The sequence below is a fragment of the Ranitomeya variabilis genome, chromosome 3, assembly GCF_051348905.1.
Source record: "Ranitomeya variabilis isolate aRanVar5 chromosome 3, aRanVar5.hap1, whole genome shotgun sequence".
Classification (NCBI taxonomy): Eukaryota; Metazoa; Chordata; class Amphibia; order Anura; family Dendrobatidae; genus Ranitomeya; species Ranitomeya variabilis.
This window is the reverse complement of record NC_135234.1, coordinates 644,610,904-644,624,906: the sequence shown is the minus strand read 5'-3', so window position 1 is coordinate 644,624,906 and position 14,003 is coordinate 644,610,904.

The following is a 14,003-nucleotide window of genomic DNA, read 5'->3' as shown; positions in this document are numbered from 1 at the left end:
AGGACAGCGTGGCCATCCGGATAAAGAAGCTCAGTCTGCAATACCTGAAAAGGTATCCGATAGTAGAAAGAGTGCAGTCTGGCATTTTTTTAAACAACATCCAAATGATCAGCGCAAAGTCATCTGTCAAAAATGTTCAACTACCTTAAGCAGAGGTCAGAATCTTAAAAGTCTAAATACAAGTTGCATGCATAGACATTTATCCACCATGCATTTGCAAGCCTGGACTAACTACCAAACGTCCCTAAAGGTTGCAGCACCCTCGGCCAATGAAGCTAGTCAGCAACGCTACATCCCTTCCCTCCCTGTAAGCCCACCATTTCCTGCGCCACCTGCAGTATCTGTGCAGCTTTCGTCGCCAGGCCAAAGCAGTCAGGGAATCACCAGGTTAGTAGTAGGAAACACTGCATGTAGGGCACCGGCAAGAATACCATCTCCAACCCTCTCTCAGTCACCCATGTCCACCGGCACCACCGCTAGTTCCACGATCTCCAGCTCTCCAGTCCAGCTCACACTACATAAGACTCTTGTTAGGAAAAGGAAGTACTCATCCTCGCATCCGCGTACACAGGGTTTGAACGCCCACATTGCTAGACTAATCTCATTAGAGATGATGCCCTACCGGTTAGTTGAAAGCGAAGCTTTCAAAGCGCTGATGGACTACGCTGTACCACGCTACGAGCTACCCAGTCGGCACTTCTTTTCTAGAAAAGCCATCCCAGCCCTCCAACAGCATGTTAAAGACCGCATCGTCCATGCACTCAGGCAGTCTGTGACTACAAAGGTGCACCTGACAACAGATGCATGGACCAGTAGGCATGGCCAGGGACGTTACGTGTCCATCACGGCACACTGGGTGAATGTGGTGGATGCAGGGTCCACAGGGGACAGCAATATTGGGACAGTTCTGCCTAGCCCACGGTCAAGGAAAGAGTTGGCTGTAGGCGTTCGCCCCCCCCTCCTCCTCTTCCTCCTCCTCCTGCAGAAGCGAGAGCTCGTCCACAGACCGCAGTCGCACATCCACTCCATCCGCAGCTGCCACTGTTGCACACCAGGTGTGCCACTATGGGACAGCTAGTGGCAAGCGTCAGCAGGCTGTATTGGCAATGAAGTGTTTGGGCGACAACAGACACACCGCGGAAGTTCTGTCCGAGTTCTTACAGAAAGAAACTCAGTCATGGCTGGGCACTGTACATCTTGAGGCAGGCAAGGTAGTGAGTGATAAGGGAAGGAATTTCATGGCTGCCATAGCCCTTTCCCAACTGAAACACATTCCTTGCCTGGCTCACACCTTAAACCTGGTGGTGCAGTGCTTCCTGAAAAGTTATCCGGGGTTACCCGACCTGCTCCTCAAAGTGCGCAGACTTTGCTCGCATATCCGGCGTTCGCCCGTACACTCCAGCCGTATGCAGAACTATCAGCGTTCTTTGAACCTTCCTCAGCATCGCCTAATCATCGACGTTGCAACAAGGTGGAACTCCACACTGCACATGCTTCAGAGAGTGTGCGAACAGAGGCGTGCTGTTATGTATTTGTAGGAGGATACACGGGCAGGCAGTTGGATGGCAGACATGGAGTTGTCAGGTGTGCAGTGGTCGAAGCTACAAGACCTGTGTCAAGTCCTTCAGTGTTTTGAGGAATGCACACGGCTGGTTAGTGCAGACAACGCCATAATAAGCATGAGCATCCCCCTAATGCGTCTGCTGATGCAAAGTTTGACGCACATAAAGGAGCAGGCGTCTGCAGCCGAGGAAGAGGAAAGCCTTGATGACAGTCAGCCATTGTCTGGTCAGGGCTGTGTAGAGGACGCGGTAGCGGGCGAAGAGGAGGAGGAGGACGAGGAGGATGATGGGGATGAGTACTTTTTTAATGAGGAAGCTTCTCCTGGGCCAACAGAAATTAGTGGCGTTGCAAGGCCGGGTTCTGTTTTTTTAAGGGAGACAAGTGACGTAGATTTGCCTGTAACTGCCCCTCAAACCAGCACAACCGCAGATTTGACAACTGGAACTTTGGCCCACATGGCGGATTATGCCTTACGTATCCTCAAAAGGGACCCACGCATTATTAAAATGATGAGCGATGACGATTACTGGTTGGCCTGCATCCTTGACCCTCGCTATAAAGGCAAATTGCTAAATATTATGCCACATGAGAACCTCGAACAAATATTAGCAACCAAACAAGCTACTCTTGTAGACCGTTTGATTCAGGCATTCCCAGCACACAGCACCGGTGATGGTTCTCACACAAGCTGCAGGGGGCTACAGGGCAGAGGTGTTAGGGTACTGTCACACAGTGCAATTTTGATCGCTACGATGGCACGATCCGTGACGTCGCAGCGTCGTATGATTATCGCTCCAGCGTCGTAGACTGCGGTCACACTTTGCAGTCACGGCGCTGGAGCGATGCCGAAGTCCCCGGGTAACCAGGGTAAACATCGGGTTACTAAGCGCAGGGCCGCGCTTAGTAACCCGATGTTTACCCTGGTTACCAGCGTAAACGTAAAAAAAACAAACAGTACATACTTACATTCCAGTGTCTGTCCCCTGGCGTTCTGCTTCTCTCCACTGTGTAAGCACCATAGCCGGAAAGCAGAGCGGTGTCGTCACCGCGTCACCGCTGTGCTCGCTTTCCGGCCGGCAGACGCTCACAGTGCAGAGAAGCTGAGACGCCAGAGGACAGACACCGGAATGTGAGTATGTACTGTTTGTTTTTTTACGTTTACGCTGGTAACCAGGGTAAACATCGGGTTACTAAGCACGGCCCTGCGCTTAGTTACCCGATGTTTACCCTGGTTACAAGCAAACACATCGCTGGATCGGTGTCACACACAACGATCCAGCGATGTCAGCGGGTGATCAAGCGACGAAAGAAAGTTCCAAACGATCTGCTACGACGTACGATTCTCAGCAGGGTCCCTGATCGCTGCTGCGTGTCAGACACTGCGATATCGTAACGATATCGCTAGAACGTCACGAATCGTACCGTCGTAGCGATCAAAATTGCACTGTGTGACAGTACCCTTAGAGGTGCACAGATCAGAAGTGGCGTTGGACAGAGGGGTTTTCTGACCAGGTTGTGGAGTGATTTCGCAATGACCGCAGACAGGACAGGTACTGCAGCATCTATTCAAAGTGACAGGAGACAACATTTGTCCAGTATGGTTACTAACTATTTTTCATCCCTTATCGATGTTCTCCCTCAACCGTCATTCCCATTTGATTACTGGGCATCCAAATTAGACACCTGGCCTGAATTGGCAGAATATGCTTTGCAGGAGCTTGCTTGCCCAGCAGCTAGTGTGCTATCAGAAAGAGTATTCAGTGCTGCTGGTTCAATATTAACCGAAAAAAGGACTCGTCTGGCTACCCAAAATGTGGATGATCTCACCTTCATTAAAATGAACCACTCCTGGATTTCAAATTATTTTGCCCCACCTTTCCCGGCTGACACCTAGCTTTCCTATAAAAAGGTCTTGCTTGTGGACTGGTCTTACTGAGTGTTCCAATCTCTTAATTTGCAGCAGCTGTTTGTCCAGCATACGACATGTTTACACCTCCCTCAATGGGAAAATTCCCCCCACGGGGCCGTGGTCTCGCCACTTGGCGCAAGCACCCGTTACAGTGCTGTTTGTCTGAAGAGGTGGGTGTGCCCGCTTTTGGTCGACGGCACTGCCACTGGGTCCCTCATAGTACAATGAAGTGTCTCTGGCGGTGGTGGTGCGCACCCAACGTCAGACACACCGTTGTAACATGAGGGGCCCTGGGACGGTACCGCCGGCCACAAGAGAGTTCCCCCCCAGCTCAAACTGTGCTCTACCACGTGCAAAATTATCTCGCACAGCTCCACCAATGTTTAGTCTATGCACTGACATCATTCAATGCCTGGCACTGACAATACCAATTTGTTGACATCTATGATGCTAGTTAAAGTAGTCTGGGTCAGTGTCCTATATTGACACCAGTAAATACTTACTGCCAAATTACTTTGTCAGAAACTCAGCAGATGAGCCCACCCCTGTACCTAAGTATGCCACACTTTTTTTTGTTGTTGTTTTGCGAGACATTAACATCTATTTTTTTTTGTGAGTACTAACTGTGTCAGACACTCCTTGCAATCCTCCTCCGCTGACCACAATGCTGCCTGTGTATCCATGTAACCGATTTAAAACTGCCTTGAGCCTATTTTTTGTTATTTTAGGCCTTTGTTAGCCTGTCTGCGGTCCCTCCTTGCAATACTCCTCCACTGACCACAATGCTGCCTGTGTATCCATGTAACCGATTTAAAACTGCCTTGAGCCTATTTTTTGTTATTTTAGGCCTTCGTTAGCCTGTCTGCGGTCCCTACTTGCAATACTCCTCCACTGACCACAATGCTGCCTGTGTATCCATGTAACCGATTTAAAACTGCCTTGAGCCTATTTTTTGTTATTTTAGGCCTTCGTTAGCCTGTCTGCGGTCCCTCCTTGCAATACTCCTCCACTGACCACAATGCTGCCTGTGTATCCATGTAACCGATTTAAAACTGCCTTGAGCCTATTTTTTGTTATTTTAGGCCTTCGTTAGCCTGTCTGCGGTCCCTCCTTGCAATACTCCTCCACTGACCACAATGCTGCCTGTGTATCCATGTAACCGATTTAAAACTGCCTTGAGCCTATTTTTTGTTATTTTAGGCCTTCGTTAGCCTGTCTGCGGTCCCTCCTTGCAATACTCCTCCACTGACCACAATGCTGCCTGTGTACCCATGTAACCGATTTAAAACTGCCTTGAGCCTATTTTTTGTTATTTTAGGCCTTCGTTAGCCTGTCTGCGGTCCCTCCTTGCAATACTCCTCCACTGACCACAATGCTGCCTGTGTATCCATGTAACCAATTTAAAACTGCCTTGAGCCTATTTTTTGTTATTTTAGGCCTTCATTAGCCTGTCTGCGGGCCTTCATTAGCCTGTCTGCGGTCCCTCCTTGCAATACTCCTCCACTGACCACAATGCTGCCTGTGTATCCATGTAACCGATTTAAAACTGCCTTGAGCCTATTTTTATTTATTTTAGGCCTGCATTAGCCTGTCTGCGGTCCCTCCTTGCAATACTCCTCCACTGACCACAATGCTGCCTGTGTATCCATGTAACCGATTTAAAACTGCCTTGAGCCTATTTTTTGTTATTTTAGGCCTTCATTAGCCTGTCTGCGGGCCTTCATTAGCCTGTCTGCGGTCCCTCCTTGCAATACTCCTCCACTGACCACAATGCTGCCTGTGTATCCATGTAACCGATTTAAAACTGCCTTGAGCCTATTTTTTGTTATTTTAGGCCTTCATTCGCCTGTCTGCGGTCCCTACTTGCAATACTCCTCCACTGACCACAATGCTGCCTGTGTATCCATGTAACCGATTTAAAACTGCCTTGAGCCTATTTTTTGTTATTTTAGGCCTTCGTTAGCCTGTCTGCGGTCCCTCCTTGCAATACTCCTCCACTGACCACAATGCTGCCTGTGTATCCATGTAACCAATTTAAAACTGCCTTGAGTCTATTTTTTGTTATTTTAGGCCTTCGTTAGCCTGTCTGCGGTCCCTCCTTGCAATACTCCTCCACTGACCACAATGCTGCCTGTGTATCCATGTAACTGATTTAAAACTGCCTTGAGCCTATTTTTTGTTATTTTAGGCCTTCATTAGCCTGTCTGCGGGCCCTCCTTGCAATCCTCCTCCGCTGACCACACCAATGCTGCCCGTGTACCCCTGGAACCTATTTAAAAGTTCATAGAGCCTATTTATATATTTTATTTAATATTAATAAAGCCATGATGGACTACGCTGTACCATGCTACAAGCTAACCAGTCGACACTTCTTTTGCGAGAAAAGCCATCCCAACCCTCCACCAGCATGTAAAAGACCGCATTGTCCATGCACTCTGGCAATCTGTGAGTACAAAGGTGCACCTGACAACAGACGCATGGACCTGTAGGCATGGCCACGGAAGGTTACGTGTCCATTACGGCGCAATGGGTTAATGTGGTGGATGCATGGTCCACAGGGGACAGCCTACTAAGTCTGTCTGCAGTCCCTAATTCAAATTGTCCTCCACTGTCTAAATCTGAGCTTCAACCTTCTGGCTCTCCTTAAGTGCTTTTTTTAAAAAAAATTGGTGTTTGGGGCCTAATACCTCTGTTTGCCGCTCACTGTTGTTTGTCCTCAACTGTATAAAGCTGAGCTTCAACCTTCTGGCTTTCGGCCTATAGTATCAGATATTAAACTGCATTTGGCCTTCAACTTTGGTTACGGCCTACTAACGGTGTCTGCCGCTCCTTAAAACTGCCTTGAGCCTATTTTTTTTTTTTTTTTTTTAAATTGGTGTTTGGGGCCTAATACCTCTGTTTGCCGCTCCCTGTTGTTTGTCCTCAACTGTATAAAGCTGAGCTTCAACCTTCTGGCTTTCGGCCTATAGTTTCAGATATTAAACAGCATTTGGCCTTCAACTTTGGTTGCGGCCTACTAACGGTGTCTGCCGCTCCCTGGTGTTTGTACTCAACTGTATAAAGCTGAGCTTCAACCTTCTGGCTCTCCTTAAGTGCTTTTTTAAAAAAAATTGGTGGTTGGGGCCTAATAACTCTGTCTGCCGCTCCCTGGTGTTTGTCCTCAACTGTATAAAGCTGAGCTTCAACCTTCTGGCTGTCGGCCTATAGTATCAGATATTAAACTGCATTTGGCCTTCAACTTTGGTTACGGCCTACTAACGGTGTCTGCCGCTCCCTGGTGTTTGTCCTCAACTGTATAAAGCTGAGCTTCAACCTTCTGGCTCTCATTAAGTGCTGTTTTTAAAAAAATTGGTGGTTAGGGCCTACTAACAGTGTCTGCTGCTCCCTGGTGTTTGTCCTCAACTGTATAAAGCTGAGCTTCAACCTTCTGGCTCTCATTAAGTGCTGTTTTTAAAAAAATTGGTGGTTAGGGCCTACTAACGGTGTCTGCCGCTCCCTGGTGTTTGTCCTCAACTGTATAAAGCTGAGCGTCAACCTTCTGGCTCTCATTAAGTGCTGTTTTTTTAAAAATTGGTGGTTAGGGCCTACTAACAGTGTCTGCTGCTCCCTGGTGTTTGTCCTCAACTGTATAAAGCTGAGCTTCAACCTTCTGGCTCTCATTAAGTGCTGTTTTTTTAAAAATTGGTGGTTAGGGCCTACTAACGGTGTCTGCCGCTCCCTGGTGTTGTCCTCCTCCTGAGTGTTCTCCTCCTCCTTGGTGTTCTCCTCCAGGTTGCCTTGTCTGAGCTTCAACCTTCTGGCTCTCATTAAGTGCTTTTTTATCAAAAAATTGGTGGTTAGGGCCTACTAACGGTGTCTGCCGCTCCATGGTGTTGTCCTCCACTGTATAAAGCTGAGCTTCAGTCTTTAGGCTTTTGGCCTATAGTAACAGATATTAAACTGCATTTGGCCTACTAGTGTGGTTGGGCCCTTAAAACAGTGTCTGCTGCTCCTGGGTTTGCTACTCCACTGAACAAAGCAATGCCGCCTGTTTAGTCCTGTTACCAATTTTGAACTGCATTTAGCCTACTTTATTCTTTGGCCCTATATCTGTGTTTCCTCCTCATCCTGCCCATTGCCCAGCCACTGCTAGATGAGTCTGCTGGTACATTGACCTAGACCACTACATTCCCCTTGCACTCTACACAGCCAGAATCTGACCCTGCTGAAAGTAAGGTTCCCTTTCCCGCATGTTATACCACCTTACACAGGGACAAAGAGGAAAGTGCAGATGAAAGTGCAGGTTCCTTCATCAGGTGGGGGGGCATACTCGTTGGCGACGTCACTGGCACAGGGCCCCTCAGAGTACGCAAAAGTGTCGCTGCTGGTGGGAGGCGCCCCCGCCGTGCAAACACACCGCTGTACTTTGAGGGGCCCTGTGCCAGTGCCAATGCCAACGAGTGGGCCCCCCCTGCTTGCTTAGGATCACAGCACTTTCAAACTTGACATACTTACCTCTCACTGCTCCACCGCCGTGACGTAGTCCACGTTTCCTGGGCTCACTAAAACCTTGAACCAGCCCTACCCCCCACAACTTTTGCCAAATGACCCCCAATTTCCAATGCCCAACTATTATTATAAAGTTAATTACGATTGACAAGCTTCAGAAACAAGAATGGATGTTTTTGGCATTAAAATGGGCACTGTAGGTGTTTTCCTGGCCTCCACTCACTGTCGACTATGCTTCCCCATTGACTTGCATTGGGTTTCGTGTTTCGGTCGATCCCCGACTTTTAGCGATAATCGGCCGACTGCACTCGACTCGACTCTGGACAAAGTCGGGTTTCGCAAAACCCGACTCGATCTTAAAAAAATGAAAGTCGCTCAACCCTACACCACACCACTAAATGATAAGGTGAGATATGGAATGCTGTTTTACATTTAGCAAGTGAAAAAATAAGGAGCACAATAGAAGCAGTGCAAAACACACTAATATGAAATGTGCCCTGAGGTCTTTGCCTGTGGACCTCAGTAATGGCACAAACAAAATGGTGGAAGGCCGATTTCAAGCCACACAGTACACTACCTAGCTATAATATCTGACTAACAAGGAACTGCCAAGCTAACTACCTAAAATCTAGCTGTTAACAGTGCCAGCATCAGGAGCCGCCTCTATGTGCTGTCACAGTGTCAAAATAGCGATAAAACAAGATGTCTGCTCTTTATATGGAGAGGAACATGTGATTTCAGCAGCCAATGACACAAGCCGTTGTGTCAGGACATTGTGGATGATTCCTGCGCACTGATTGGCTAGCCGCAATGTGCATATATAAAGTTAGAAGACAAAAATTACTGTTTACAAGCACAAAGCTTTTCAAACCCCCTCCTCTCATCAAGCAAGTGCCAAACGCCACCTTTATTGTAGCCAAAGTGCTGAAAATACTTTAGTGGCAACGCAAATTTTTTTCCTGCACTTTAAACGAATGTTACCAATTTTTTCTGATTTTATAAAATTTTGCTTGTGTTTTCCGATAGCGATTCCCAATGCGCCATATTCGTGCTGATTTTAAGTTTGGCCATCGTTTTTCAAACAAATTCGCTCATCACTAATTAACAAACTAGGCTATAGGTTGAACTCGATAGACATGTACTGTATCTACCATCAACCTTAACACTAGGGTTGAGCGACTTTTACTTTTTCAGGATCGAGTCGGGTTTCGCGAAACCCGACTTTGTCAAAAGTCGGGTCGGGTGAAATCGGCCGATCATTGCGAAAAGTCGGGGGCCGACTGAAACACGAAACCCAATGCAAGTCAATGTGGAATAAAAGTCGGCAGTGAGTGGAGGACAGGAAAACACCTACAGAGCCCATTTTAATGTCAAAAACATCAATTATTGTTACTTAAGTTTATCAATCTTAATTAACCTTATAATAATAGTTAGGTTTTGGAAATTGGGGGTCATTTGGTTAAAGTTGTGGGGGGGGGGAGGGCTGGCTCAATTTTTTCTTGGGCCCAGGAAATGTGGAATACGTCACGGCGGTGGAGCAGGGAGAGGTAAGTATTTCAACTTTGCAAGTGCTGTGATCCAGAGCAAGCAGGGGGGCCCACTCGTTCGCTTTGGCACTGGCACAGGGCCCCTCAAAGTACGGCGTTGTGTTTGACGGCGGGGGCGCCTCCCACCGGCAGTGACACTTTTGCGTACTATGACGGGCCCTGTGTCAGTGATGTCGCCAACGAGTATGCCCCCCCACCTGATGAAGGAACCTGCACTTTCATATGCACCTTCCTCTTTGTCCCCGTGTAAGGTGGTATAGTATGCGGGAAGGGGGACCTGACTTTCAGCAGGGTCAGATTCTGGCTGTGTAGAGTGCAAGGGGAATGTAGTGGTCTAGGTCAATGTACCAGCAGACCCATCAAGCAGTGGCTGGGTAATAGGCAGGATGAGGAGGAAACACAGATATAGGCCCAAAATAAAAAAGGAGGCTAAAAGCAGAAAAAAATTGGTAACAGGAGTAAACAGGCAGCATTGCTTTGTTCAGTGGAGGACAACAACAAGCAGCAGCAGACACTGTTAGTAGGGCCCAACCAATCTAGTAGGGCAAATACAGTTTCAAATTCTAATTACAGGCCGAAAGCCTGTAGATTGAAACTCAGCTTTGTTTCTTTGAGGAAACCAAGAGGCAGCAGCAGACGTCACTAGGCCCAAACCAAGAACCAGGCCAAATGCAGTTTCATATTGTTGATAGAGGCCGAAAGCCTGTAGATTGAAACTCAGCTTTGTTTCTTTGAGGAAACCAAGAGGCAGCAGCAGACGTCACTAGGCCCAAACCAAGAACCAGGCCAAATGCAGTTTCATATTGTTGATAGAGGCCGAAAGCCTGTAGATTGAAACTCAGCTTTGTTTCTTTGAGGAAACCAAGAGGCAGCAGCAGACGTCACTAGGCCCAAACCAAGAACCAGGCCAAATGCAGTTTCATATTGTTGATAGAGGCCGAAAGCCTGTAGATTGAAACTCAGCTTTGTTTCTTTGAGGAAACCAAGAGGCAGCAGCAGACGTCACTAGGCCCAAACCAAGAACCAAGCCAAATGCAGTTTCATATTGTTGATAGAGGCCAAAAGCCTGTAGATTGAAACTCAGCTTTGTTTCTATGAGGAAACCAAGAGGTAGCAGCAGACGTCACTAGGCCCAAACCAAGAACCAGGTCAAATGCAGTTTCATATTGTTGATAGAGGCCGAAAGCCTGTAGATTGAAACTCAGCTTTGTTTCTTTGAGGAAACCAAGAGGCAGCAGCAGACGTCACTAGGCCCAAACCAAGAACCAGGCCAAATGCAGTTTCATATTGTTGATAGAGGCCGAAAGCCTGTATATTCAAACTCAGCTTTGTTTAGTAGAGATAGAGTGGGCGCACCCACCTGTCCAGGCAAACGGCACTTGCACGGATGCTTGCGCCAAGTGGTGACCACGGTCCTGTGGGGGGAGTCAGCCCATTTAGGGAGGTATAAAAATGGCCTATGGTGGACATTCAGCAGCTGCAAATGGAGGAATTGGCAAAGTCAGTAAGAGGAGGGCAAAAGCGAGTCATTTATCACCCAAGCTACGTGTCAGCAGGGGAAGGTGGCGCAAAAGAATTGGCAATCCATGATTGGTTCATAATAATGAAGGTTAGATCATCTACATTTTGGGTAGCCAGACGTGTCCTTTTTTCAGTCAGTATTGAACCAGCAGCACTGAAGACTCTTTCTGAAAGCACACTGGTAGCAGGGCAAGCGCGCTCCTGTAATGCATATTCTGCCAATTCGGGCCAGGTGTCTAGTTTAGATGCCCAGTAATCAAAGGGGAATGACCTGTGAGGGAGAACATCGATAAGGGATGAAAAATAGTTTGTAACCATACTGGACAAATGCTGTCTCCTGTCACTTTGAATAGATGCAGCAGTCCCTGTTGTGTCAGCGGTCATTGAAAAATCACTCCACAACCTTGTCAGAAAACCCCTCTGTCCAACGCCACTTCGGATTTCGGCACCTCTAGCACCTCTGTCATGTTGCCCCCTACGGCAAGTGTGAGGACCATCACCGCCTCTGTGTGCTGGGAATGCCTGAACCAAACGGTCTACAAGAGTTGCTTGTTTGGTAGCCAATATTTGCTCAAGGTTTTCATGTGGCATGATGTTTTGCATTTTCCCTTTATAGCGTGGATCCAGGAGGCAGGCCAACCAGTAATCGTCATCGGTAGTGTTGAGCGATACCATCCGATACTTGACAGTATCGGTATCGGAAAGTATCGGCCGATACCGGCAAAGTATCGGATCTAATCCGATAACGATACCCGATACCAATACAAGTCAATGGGACTCAAGTATCGGACGGTATCCCTGATGGTTCCCAGGGTCTGAAGGAGAGGAAACTCTCCTTCAGGCCCTGGGAACCATATTAATGTGTAAAATAAAGAATTAAAATAAAAAATATTGCTATACTCACCTCTCCGACGCAGCCTGGACTTTACCGCCGTAACCGGGAGCCTTCTTTGCTTAAAATGCACGCGTTTAATGGTTTCCGTGATGTCACGGCTTCTGATTGGTCGCGTGCCGCCCATGTGACCGCGACGCGACCAATCACAACAAGCCGTGACGTAATTTTCAGGTCCTGAATGCCTAGAATTAGGCATCAGGACCTGAAAATTACGTCACTGCTTGTTGTGATTGGTCGCGTCGCGGTCACATGGGCGGCACGCGACCAATCAGAAGCCGTGACGTCACGGAAACCATTAAACGTGCGCATTTTAAGCAAAGAAGGCTCCCGGTTACGGCGGTAAAGTCCAGGGGCCTCCGGACAGGTGAGTATATCAATATTTTTTATTTTAATTCTTTATTTTACACATTTATATGGATCCCAGGGCCTGAAGGAGAGTTTCCTCTCCTTCAGACCCTGGGAACCATACACTGGAAACTTCCGATTCCGATTCCCGATACCACGAAAGTATCGGATCTCGGTATCGGAATTCCGATACCCGCAAGTATCGGCCGATACTTGCGGTATCGGAATGCTCAACACTAGTCATCGGTCATCATTTTGACAATGCGGGGGTCCCTTTTTAGAATACGCAAGGCATACTCAGCCATGTGGGCCAATGTTCCTGGTGTCAATTCACTGGTCCTGCTGGGTTGAGGAGCACTTTTTTGGAAATCCACATCACAAGTGTCCCGCAAGAAACCTGTACCTGACCTTGCAACGCCACCATTTTCAAGTGGCCCCTGAGAAGCATCCTCCTCCCATACATAGTCATCCCCATCATCCTCCTCCTCATCCTCTTTGACCGCCACCTCGTCCTGGACAGTTCCCTGACCAGACAATGGCTGACTGTCATCAAGGATTTCCTCCTCCTCGGCTGCAGACGCCAGCTCCTTGATGTGCGTCAAACTTGGCATCAGCAGACGCATAAGTGGGATGCTCATGCTTATGATGGTGTCGTCTGCACTTGCCAGCCGTGTGCATTCCTCGAAACACTGAAGGACTTGACAGAGGTCTTGTAGCTTGGACCACTGCACACCAGACAACTCCATGTCTGCCATCCAACTGCCTGCCCGTGTATGCGTATCCTCCCACAAATACATGACAGCACGCCTCTGTTCATACAGACAGCCTCTGAACCATGTGCAGTGTGGAGTTCCACCTTGTTGCAACGTCGATAATTAGGTAGTGCTGTGGAAGATTGAGCGATCGCTGATGGTTCAGCATACGGCTGGAGTGTACGGGCGACCGGCGGATGTGCGAGCAAAGTCTTCGCACTTTCAGGAGCAGATATATATATATATAATCAAAAGACACCAATTTAACCTGGAACTGAGGGTATATGTCCCTCCCTGGACACCCCAGGCGGGTCCAATACAATGGACAACTCCAATCACATACGAACCAAAGAAAAAGGAGTATAGAAATCCAAACCATCATATTAAAAACCAATAACAAACTTTTATTAAATAAACTGCACAATAACAATATGTTCAAAGCAATTCAATGTATACATACGGTAAACAATATATACTGACACAGAGGTATCAAAAAAGGAGACCTAATGGTATGCCGGGTCAAATGCAAGCCACACAATACATCCCTGAAATGAGTATTCTGTGCAAGGGTAAAAGAATGGCGGTATCTAGGACACTATAACAGATCATGGCAAAATATACACCATCCCCATATGGAGCAAAAGATCCACAATCCACCATTAGAACATTGTAATTGCGCAGTTACCCATATTCAGTATAAAGGGGAATAGCCTGCACTTCACCCGGGTTCCTGTTGTGATTCGGTTCGTGGGCTCCCCCGGTGGTCTCTTGTGGTACTGGTGTCCGGCAAGCTTTGCCTTCAGTTCACCTGTTCCTATCAGGATGTGGGAGTATCCTATTTAACCTTGTTCCTCAGTCATTCTAATGCTGGCCATCAATGTATCCAGAGTGATTCTGTTGCATGTTCCTGCTCCCAGTTTTCTGCTCAGCTAAGTTGGACACTTTAGTCCTTAAGTCTATTTTTGTATGTTTGTCCAGTTTGC